We start from the raw sequence: 9809 nt of genomic DNA on the forward strand, positions 1-9809 counted from the left end.
TTTTCTGATAAATATTTATTCATGGCGGACATTTTAATATTTATGCAACCTTGACTCAAGTTTGCAATTAAACATTCCGAACATTGCAGTTAAAGCTTTAATAAATGTTTACTAAACTTTCAGTGCTGTGTGGGCCCTTAATGTCACTGGAATTTTCCATGAATGTCACCGAGGAATATTCCCTCAATGTCACTGGAATATACCCTGAATGTCACTATGGAATATTCCCATGATGCGGACATTTTGATTTTCCTAGAAGATCATGAGAATATTCCACTGTGGTATTCAACGGATATTCAGGGAATATACCGTGCTGCTTGGGTTAATATCTATTAATGTATTACGCCATTATAACAATATTATAAACATTAAGAATAATTTTAATTTATAGATCAAACCCATTTCTTTATTTCCTGCGCCATTAGTATAAATAAATATTAGCCTTTTTATTATTCTACTTTACTTCTCTGCTAAACTTTTTAGGCCCCTTTCCCATCAAAAAACAGATGGAAGACAAGATTTATTAGATAAACTATTCTAACTAGCTTACTAATCCACGAGCCTGATAATTCATTTATATACGTATATTTACAACAATGTCTTCGTCACATCAACTTCCACTATTGTAATATATCAATCTTCGAGTGCTAATCTAGCCATAGATCTTATACCATTCTATATTAATGTAATTCAACGTTTATACCTCAGTAATTATGAATATAATTCTTCGTTATTCTTTGTATATATTTGTATTGTAAATTTTTAAATAAACGTTTTTCAAAAAAAAAATAGTGGTTAGGGTCTTGCGTTTGGGTCCGCTTCGGTCCCCCCTCCGTACAAATTTATTTTCAAAAATGTACTGTGTCAGGATTTTGAATAATGTGACAAGTGTGTAGGAAATTAGCCTTTAGGTTTGGTAAAATCGTCGTGTATTGTGAGCTAACCTTCAAGCGGCAAGTTCCACACACACTGTGATATACTCGACACAGTCTCGGTATATCCGTTTTCGGAGTAACTTGATTTATGTATATATTTTATGTTTGAGTCCTGGTAGCAATTGTTTTAAATAAATAAGTATATTTAATTATTAAATGGTTAATTATTTCACATGAACTTAAATAGTGGTATAAACTCTTTTAATTATCTAATTAATTGATAAAATTCCCACATTTGGTGAGCTAACGTGATGTGAAATTTTTTTTCTAACCATTATACTTTTTTTGGAGTGATTAATTCCATTTAAAAAATAAATACTTTTTCATGCTTTGTTTAAAAAAGTCGATTCGGCATGATAATTTTTCTTTTTTGATAAAAATTTCAAAAGTTTTCTGAGTCACATAACCTTAAAATTTACATGTGCTCTCCATTTTTTGGGTTCCGTACTCAAAAATAACCCTATTAATATCTGTTTTTTTGAAATCGTGTACCCCCCCTAGCGGCCACACGAATTTATCTGAAGAACTGAAATTTGATACACATATGTATTTTCGCGTGTAGATTACAGGAAAAATATAGCGAACCTGATTGGAATTGATTATCATAGCTTTGTCAATGAAAAACCATGAATTTTTACGAAAAATACCTAAAAATGACTATGTACCCCGCCCCTAGCAGCCACATCTTTTGACATAAAGAGCTCAAATTTGGTACACTTACTGTTACGAACCGAAGAAATTATTTGTTTTGAAATAATTATTATTAAAAATAATTAGAACAATACATCGGGCTTTTGAGATGGCCCAAATTTCAAAGGTTCTCGGAGGTCCAAACTGCCAAAGCCTGAAGGGCCTTGTTTTTATTTATGGGTTCGTTTCGTTCTAATTGCTGATATTTTCTAAGATAAGATAGGAAAATATACCACGACTTCCTTTTTATAATTTGTTATTATTAGAATACTGGGAACAGAAAATAAAGAGAAGAAAGAATTAAAAGAATGATTAATTTTATTTTATCAAATAAAAATATGGCTGACAAATATATTCCACTCTCTCCTACAAGAAGGAGGGAGGGAAGAAGGATGTAGTTACAAAAATTACAAAATTACCCCGGAACGATACTGAGTACTTACCGTTCCGCTTCCTTATTCTACCGTCGGCAATTTCTTTTCGACGAGCAAAAACATAAATTTTGTAAATATCATCCTCACACAATCACTCGAATGGCGCATTCGCGGTTTGCCGTATGTTCTCTTATTGCGCGCACAATTTTTAAACAGAGACAGACAAATCCACTCTCTCTTACTCTAATTCGTTAAGCCGTCAATTGCAAGGGCAGACGCGGGCACTCCGCACCCGGCTGGTCTTTCGACAAAAATTTAGAAAACGAAAATTAATTACATTTAAAAACTCTTCACTTGAATTGATTCTTAACCGGCCTCCGTGGACTACGGAGTAAGTTAGCGTTTTACTTTACGTCCGACCGAAATTATTCGTCTAAGCACACAAATTATTTCGGGTCCTTGGTACCGGACGGGAGCGCATAGGCTTTTTAATCCGGGCGGTTCCAAACAGAGTTGGAACTTCGATGCTCGCGGAAACCGTACTGAACAAAAATTTAGGGGCTGGAGATGCCTCTACAGGTCCGCTTAGGGCACCTGGTGGGAAATTTTGAATTTAACTAGTTTCATTAAATAGGCAGAATGACTGACCTTTTCCTTCTGATTAACTGCATATTTTCGGAATCCATTTTACCAACAACTAAATACCTGATAGATAAACTTTTCTATCCAAAAAATACAATGACACTTCACGCAACTTGTACAAAATGTGGTGCATACATAGGAAAATTTGATAGAAGTACTCATTTTCTCAAATGCAAAATATGCAAAACAAAAATTAATGTTAAAAGTCAATCATATAAAGATTTCTTTGTTATGATGAATGTTGCATGTCCAATTTCTAAATTAATCGAAGCAAACAGCGAATATTACGACCATGTAGTAAATAATAGAGTTCACGAAAAAGGTAGATTTTGGGATATTTATGATGGCAGGAAATACAGTGAATTTGTAAAGAATTTAAGTGATTCAGATAAACACAATTACGCAACACTAGTTTTTAATACTGATGGTGCACCGCTATTCGCAAGCTAATCCTATTCTATCTGGCCTATCTTTTTGATGGTTAATGAAGTACCATTTGATGTTCGAACCAAGGAATTAATTCTTGCTGGGCTCTGGTTTGGAAAAGATAAGCCAGATATGAATGTATTCCTTGAACCGTATGTAGACGAGATGCGTGAACTTTCGACAAAGGGAGTTGAATGCATTATAAACGGAATAAAAAGAGTAATTAAAATTTTTAATTTGGTCTGTTGCGTAGATTCGGTAGCCCGTGCACCAGTGCAAGGTTTTCTTCAATGTAATGGTAGATATGGTTGCGGACTATGTCTCCTCCGGGCGAGTGGGTTGAAAATAATAACAATTCGAAAAAAAATCGGACAAGTGCGAGTTACACTCGCACTGAAATCGAGGGTTCCGTACTCGAAGCGAACTTATTTGGTATAAAAACAAATGTTTAAAAAATATGTGTTGTATGACAACTAATATAAGTGATACAAAAAGGAACAATTTTGTAAAATTCAAGAAAATTGTTCCTCTTCGTATCACTTATATTAGTTGTCATACAACACATATTTTTTAAACATTTGTTTTTATACCAAATAAGTTTGCTTCGAGTACGGAACCCTCGATTTCAGTGCGAGTGTAACTCGCACTTGACCGATTTTATTTTTTAAAAAATATTTTACTAAAAAAATATAAGAAACATAATTTTATTTCAACTCGCAATATTTTTATTGTATTTACATTTTAAAAATATATTGAATATTAAATTTTATCTTTCTAAGTCAAAAAGAGATAAAACTTAAGATATTGATATAAGGCTAGTAGCTGCTTGTCAAGGAAAAATCGAAAGTTACCTAAAAAATAAAATTTGTTTATTAATTCCGGAAAAATCAACTCCAATCATCCTCGCTATATTTTTTTTGTAATCTACACGTAAAAATACGTTAAAATATATAAATTGGAATCACTGTAGAAAAACTTTTTTCGTTTTTTGCGGAAAAATACATTTTTTTCTGAAATTTATCATTTTTCTTCAAAAATTTGATAAAAATTGATCATCAACTCCAATCGCGCTTACATTTTTTCCCTGTATTTTTCACGCAAAAATTGAGTTTTATAGCAAGTATGAACAGTCTGGATTGAATATTGTGTGCGCTAGGGAGAATAAATCATTTTTTTCGAAATTTTTGATTTTTCCTTGACAACGCTATGTAAATTAATCCGAATCAAGTTCGCTATAATTTTCCTGTAATTTTCACGTAAAAATACGTAAGTGTGTCAAATTTGAGCTCTTTATGTCAAAAGATGTGGCCGCTAGGGGGGGGTACATACTCATTTTTAGGTATTTTTCGTAAAAATTCATGGTTTTTCCTTGACAACGCTATGATAATCAACTCCAATCATGCTCGCTATATTTTTTTTGTAATCTACACGTAAAAATACGTTAAAATATATAAATTTAATTTCCTTTAAATAAAATTTTGTTCGTTTTTGGTGGAAAAATACATTTTTTTCCTAAAATTGTCATTTTTTCTTGAAAAACTTTATAAAAAGTTAATCATCAACTCTAATCGTGACCGCTTTTTTTCCCCTGTATTTTTCCCGTAAAAATACATTTGTATACTAAATATGATCTGTCTGGGTTGAATATTGTGTGCGCTAGGGAGAATAAATTATTTTTTTCGAAATTTTTGATTTTTCCTTGACAACGCTATGTAAATTGATCCGAATCAAGTTCGCTATAATTTTCCTGTAATTTTCACGTAAAAATACGTAAGTGTGTCAAATTTGAGCTCTTTATGTCAAAAGATGTGGCCGCTAGGGGGGGGGTACATAGTCATTTTTAGGCATTTTTCGTAAAAATTCATGGTTTTTCCTTGACAACGCTATGTTAATCAATTCCAATCAAGTTCGCTATAATTTTCCTGTAATCTACACGCGAAAATACATATGTGTACTAATTTTCAGCCCTCCAGATAAATTTATGTGGCCGCTAGGGGGGGGGTACACGATTTCAAAAAAACCGATATTAATAGGGTTCCGAACCGAGTACGGAACCCTAAAAACGATCTGGAACTATTAAATATCCCCTAATGAACGAAGTTCCTAAAAAGAGAAATGTCAAAGACACTCTAAAACATATGGACAAAGCTTCTACTTCGAAAAAACCTATTTTCGGAGTAAAATGCCCATCACAATTGATAAATTTGTTTCAATATGACATAATTTATGGTTGTGTTGTTGAGCCCTTGCACTGCTGTTCTGGAATTGCGAAACAGTTCGCAGCTATGTGGTTTGGAACTTTAAAAAAGGTTGGCTTATTATCCAGAAATTATATTCCTGACATCGATGAAATTATGGCTACTATTAAGGTGCCAAATCAACTTTCCCGACTCATAAGAGCATTCTCTGAACGAGCATATTGGAAGGCCCGTGAGTGGGAAAATTGGACCCTTTATTACAGCTTGATTGTCCTTAAAGACATAGTGCCAGATAATCTGTTGATGCATTGGGCTCTCTTTGTTGAAGCTATTTACATATTATCACAACAGGAAATTACGATCAAAAAAATTGACTATGCTGACAATTTACTTCACGAATTTGTTGGTCGTGTGGAATCTCTGTACACGAAAGCATCGATGACATTTAACGTCCACTTGCTCTTACATCTAGCAAGAACTGTTTTAGACTGGGGACCACTTTGGTGTCATAACGCATATGCATTCCAGTCAGGAAATGGGGATTTATTAAAAATTATTCATGCAGCTAAAGGAATTCACAGCCAAATCTGTCGACGTATTAGCTTAAAGTACACTTTCCTTACCTTAAAAGAGCATATCTATCCTGATTCTTCATTTCCTGTAAGAAATTTTTGTAACACTATTGGCACAAAAGTAGCTAAAAAGACTGCCCAGACAGAAAATGTTCGCTATTTTGGTTCGTCATAAAAACTAAGTAAATTATGGTTACAAAAATTAAACTTAACTGAATGTGCTAGCATGTATAAAAAAATTGTTAAACATGTCTTCAGTAAAAGTTAATCAGCGCTCAAACAATTCTTTCGCTAAATTGCAGGACGGTACATATGTGAAACTAAATTCATTTGTAGTTGATACAAATATTAATTCAGAATATGCGATAGTTCAAGTAATTCAAACGTCTAACGCATATGGTGATTTTTATAGTATGTTGCGAAAAATTAATAAAATTTGTGAGAAAGAAACAGCTGTACCAACCGACAATATCGTAAGTGTATGTGTACACATAAAAATAAAAAATAATGAATATCTCTGTGCAGTTCCTAATTTATGCCATTATTAATAGATTGGCTTAATAATTAAGAGGCCCCAAGCAATATCGCATTAGGCGCTTAAGTTAAGTTATAGCGCATAGTGCGTTATTGCATGGGATCTCTCAATTGATTAGGTAAATATGCTCTTTTAATTAAAATCTGTTCACGAAAAGAAAAATTTTTATGTCACAAATATGTAAAACTTAAGAGACTTTCTTAGAGAAGTAACAGTCATTAAACCACTTTATTTTAAAGGAATTTAATTAGAATTTAGTTTAAAAAAATCAGTTTTACATTCTATTAAATTCGCACCAAACACTACTTTAATTCATAATTGAAGCGAATAAGACTTCAGCTAATACGGACTAAAACAGATATCAGTTTGATTAAACAACAATACAACTTCGAAATAAAAAAAAAAAAAAATAATAATATATAACAAATATAACAAAATTAACATAAAAACCATTAAAACATTGCTAGCTGTAATCCGATAGTTTTGTTAAAAATTTTAACTGGATTTGTAAAATGTTGTGTGTTAAGAAAGAGTGTTTAATCTTCACAATTTTTTGCTTTTTTCCAATTTTTCTCAATTAAAAATATTAAGTTTATTGAATTTATTTATTTAAACAGTACAAATAAATATTTACTTAAAAATTGAAAACTATAAAAAGAATAAATAATTAGAAAATGTGATTAAATAAATTGGTTATATTGTATTTCTTGATTATTTCAATCATTTACAGATTTATAGAAAGTCAGATAACGTATTTCCCAAGAATTTTCACATTTTTGAAACGATTTTTTACTGTGGTCGTTAATTACGTCGCATACGACGTCGTATATAACGTCGGGTCCTACTATTCCAATTTCCAACGTCATAATCGTCGACGTAGTTTGCAACGTAATTTATTTCGTAGTTTACGACGTAGAAATTTTTAATAGGGCTGCAATAGTTGCGACCCTTGCAGTGACATTATTAAAAGCGATAGATACCATTTATGTTTAAAGTAGAAAAATAATCAACCAATGAAGGTTATGAAAATTACAACCCTTCATTAGTCGCGCGACATTAAAATGCTTAGTTCCGCATTCTTAAATTGGTGTCCAGTATATTGAGATTATTTCAAAATGATTTTAATTAATTTCAAATAGAATATAAAATTAAATTTTATATGTTACGTACTGCCGTAACACCTACGTATTGCCGAGCAGTCCAGTTTTTTTCCAACGCTGTCTCTCTACATGTGGGTGGACATTGTTCACTTATACAAGGTCAGTACCTTTACTTTTTTTCAGACAATATAAGAAAAACATGATTAAGGGATTTTTTATCAACCCTATGTTTTTTTATTTTTGTCTCATTGTCGACTGACGTCATCGAGATTACTGTACCATTATCATTTTGGGATTGTAACTTGTCAACTTCTGGATGCTTACCTGCTCGCATCTGAGGTCATCGTACATATCATCGTGGGATACTCGCCGCATCGAATTTTTAATTTGGTTTTTTGTTATTTTTCACTTAATATTTTTTATTCTTTATAAATTTTTTTTAATAATTCTTTTTGAATAAAAAATAAGTTGGTTATTTTGACGATTCCCTACCGGAAGGGTGGTACTGGATTGGTACTGGGAAATTGGAACTGAGATCTCAGTACCAACTCAGTACTAATTTGGTGCATTTTGGTACTGAAATGGAACTGGGAAATTTACCTGCGAAAAGGGTCGAGTTACCGTTAATACCCTCATAAAAGTGAAAAGCGACTAGCTTTTTCAATATGTTTAAACTAAAACTTTATATTTATTTCAATATTATATTTGTTTTTCATGGATTTATATTATTTTCATACATTATTATGCATATGATATTTCCTTTGGCAGCTAAATTCAAAAATGATGTCCATTTTTTTATCAAACTTAAGGTATACGAGATAAATTATAACTTTTTTAAATGTAATTATTTTATGATAAATTTTAGATATTCATAATCTGGAAATATTAACGAATCTGAATATATATTTTTTAAAGTTGAGTTATTAAAATTACAAATTTTTTAAGCAATAAAACTCGGGTTAAAATTTTAATCCTTCAACAAAGGACCTAGGGGTCTATTGTTCAAGGAGGGATTGCAATATAGTTTCCAAACTTAACAGAAATTTTCTACAAACTATTATGTTTTTTTTTGCTGTTTTACACGTATATCGTGAGAGACGGTTTGTTGATCTTATATACCTTTAAAACTATTGTTAAAGTACTTTAAAAATGTCTTCTTATAGGTTATCAGGTAGTCGTACTGAAGTGGAACTCAAGCCAAGTCCAATTCAGTAACATTCTTTCGGTAGAGTTGTTGGTTGAATTTTACTTTTTAAAAATTTTTTTTCTTCGCTTTATTTTAACCTTTAAAAATATATGTTGAGATATTATATATCCCGTGAATATCTTAAGAATTTCCCACGGACATCCTTAGGATATCCTGCGATATAATATCCAATAGATATTTTGTAGATGTCTTAGGGATATCCTGTGGATGTCCTGTTGATGTTTCACAGACCGTCGGTTTGGATATCCTAGAGATATCCCATGGATATTCCAAGATATCCTGGGGACCATTCTAGGATATCGACCATTGATATGGATATCCTTTTGTTACGAGGGGGTCTATTAATGTTTTTCAATGTTTATCTGTGACGCTCCACGAGAAAAGAGACCTATCGCGACAAAACAGAATTATACAGGAAAGGCGTTTAAAGTCGAACGTTCTGATTGGCTGAGACGCGCCAGCGAATATCAGCCCCACTACCTTACTACTACATCGTACCTACGTCTCAAGGATACAACAAGTATACTAGTAGTAGTGGTGGTGGGGATGGTTTCCGTAGTCCGTGCTGGAACGCGATTGACATGGTCATGTTTAAAGCTTTATTACAAAAAAAGTTATTAGAAAAATATTATTTTTGATATTTCTATATGAAAGAGCAACTCAAATACTATCGATTCGCATATAAAACTGGAAATTAATTTTTTGTCGCGATAGGTCCCTTTTCTCGTGGAGCGTCATATCTTTTTTTGATAATAAAAAACATGAAGATAACGATCACTCCGAGTCAAGGCGAACAAAAGAAAACAAAACTATTTCTTTTTACGTTTCAGCAGCACTGCTGCCCTCTTCAGAAACTACAAGATTTTTATTAATAAATAATTAAAATTTTACATATATAATTTAAAAAAAAGTACAGTAAAAAGGTTTTTACCAATAAAAAAGAGAATTTTCTTCAAGTAATTCATTTGAAGAGAGGAATAGACGTCTGTACGATAGACAGTCTATCTAAACACTGAGTAAAAGCACGTGGCTTGACAATTATATAATGAGGGGGTCAACGGACCGTCAGTAAACAAAAATACAAATATATATATATACAAGTAAGAGAAATGTCAGTGCACACTGAAACA

At 32.1% G+C, this 9809-nt stretch overlaps 1 protein-coding gene across 12 annotated transcripts in view; it reads left to right on the forward strand.

The window, feature by feature from the left end:
• LOC127278580 (potassium voltage-gated channel protein eag) overlaps positions 1-9809 on the forward strand; it is a 1151741-nt gene that overhangs the window by 440827 nt on the left and 701105 nt on the right. The gene's annotated exons all lie outside the window — the stretch shown is intronic.

The sequence above is a fragment of the Leptopilina boulardi genome, unplaced genomic scaffold (assembly GCF_019393585.1).
Source record: "Leptopilina boulardi isolate dan_hultmark-lab unplaced genomic scaffold, ZJU_Lbou_2.1 LbouV2_208, whole genome shotgun sequence".
NCBI lineage: Eukaryota > Metazoa > Arthropoda > Insecta > Hymenoptera > Figitidae > Leptopilina > Leptopilina boulardi.